Here is a 1,643-nt window from a genome sequence, read left to right on the forward strand (position 1 = left end):
TACTGGCGGACCGCGGCCGATTTAAAAAGGCTACCACCTAGCAAGTGTGGTGTTGGCAGTGACACCACAGTTAATACAATAAAACCTGCTCAAATCGGCACGTGTAGAATTCGGAAATCTGCCCAAATCGTTCAAGTATTTCAGTCCCTACTCATTCAGTGCACTTTTATATGCTGATTTTTTTGTATAAAATGGAACGTGCCTAACGGGGAAACGGAAAGCAAATCTTAGAACATACTTAATAATTCATTGTATAACGCGGAAAAGCCAACGGCCTTGCCGCAGCGGTAACATCGGTTCCCGTCAGATCCCCGAAGTTAAGCGCTGTCGGGCTGAGATAGCACTTGGATGGGTGACCATCGGGTCTGCCGAGGGCTGTTGGCAAGCGGGGTGCACTCAGCCCTTGTGAGGCAAACTGAGGAGCTACTTGATTGAGAAGTAGCGGCTCTGGTCTCGTAAACCGACATACTGCCGGGAGAGTGGTGTGCTGACCACATGCCCCTCCTTACCCGCATCCAGTGAGGCCTGTGGCCTAAGGATGACACGGCGGCCGGTCGGTGTCGCTGTGCTTTCCAAGGCCTGTTCGGACGGAGTTTAGTTTACAATGAGTGTATACAGTACTGTTCATTAGATATTCATGACTCTACGAGGAAGTTACTTTTAACACCTCTGTTCAGGGGCGGAAAACCAAGGAAAGAGGTCCTTCGCAGCGCGGCGCTGCTTGGGTGGACCTAAAACCGCGCCGCTCTGTACTACAATGAAGAAGTTACGCTCAGTGTCGGTACAGTATATCAAAGGAAACGGTTCGTTCGTCAGTGCTCTATTCGTCGGATTTCTCATTTTCCTCATTACTGACGCACGCCGGTGCATGCAGGAACATAGCTGCGCATCTACCAACAATCTGCTGCAATGTGCGCATTGAAAAGAGGTGGGTATTGTTCCGTTAAACAATGGATTTAGCCGGAAAGGTCATTATTTTCAGCCAGTTTCAGTTGACTAGTAGCACTTCAAAAGATGAAGGAACATGACGTAGAACAAACGGTATGTGTCGTTAACACTTAATGAAAAGATTAATGTAATCGAGGCGAGTGACAAAGACATACTCTCTGTGCGCGAAAGTACGTTGCGTTTCAACTGCGGTAAAACATAAATTTACGAGACTTTATGAAGCAAGGATAAGATTTGGGACGACTGGATGAAGGGAAACAGGCAGATGAAAAGAAAGGCGAAGACCGGAAATGAAAAAATTAACGAAATAGTGTGGGAATGGTTCGTAAGTGCGCGGGAGGAAAGCTTACTTTCATCTGGACCCATGTTGTAGAGTGAAAGTTTAAGGTATCTACAGGATGGATGGGCGGTTTCAAAGCTAGGCACAACATCGTGTGGAATGAAGTGTGTGGGGAAGCTGAGGATGTGCGGGAAAGTGTAGCAACAGAATGGAAGACAATACCGTCCCACTTAATTGTTAATTATGGGAAAAGTGTAGCAACAGAATGGAAGACAATACTGTCCCATTTAATTGTCAATCATGACCCGAAAGATGTGTTCAATACCGATGAAACGGGACTGTTTTAACGCATCCTACCTTCAAAATCGCTAGCAATTCGAGGTGGAAACTGCACCAGCGGAAACATGTCCAAGGA

General features: G+C 46.7%; 1 pseudogene; it reads left to right on the forward strand.

Annotated features, from left to right (window-relative positions):
* The first annotated feature begins 266 nt into the window (after positions 1–266).
* LOC124596963 lies at positions 267–384 on the forward strand (annotated as a pseudogene).
* The last annotated feature ends 1,259 nt before the right edge of the window (positions 385–1,643 follow it).

The sequence above is a fragment of the Schistocerca americana genome, chromosome 2 (assembly GCF_021461395.2).
Source record: "Schistocerca americana isolate TAMUIC-IGC-003095 chromosome 2, iqSchAmer2.1, whole genome shotgun sequence".
In the NCBI taxonomy this organism is placed as follows: domain Eukaryota; kingdom Metazoa; phylum Arthropoda; class Insecta; order Orthoptera; family Acrididae; genus Schistocerca; species Schistocerca americana.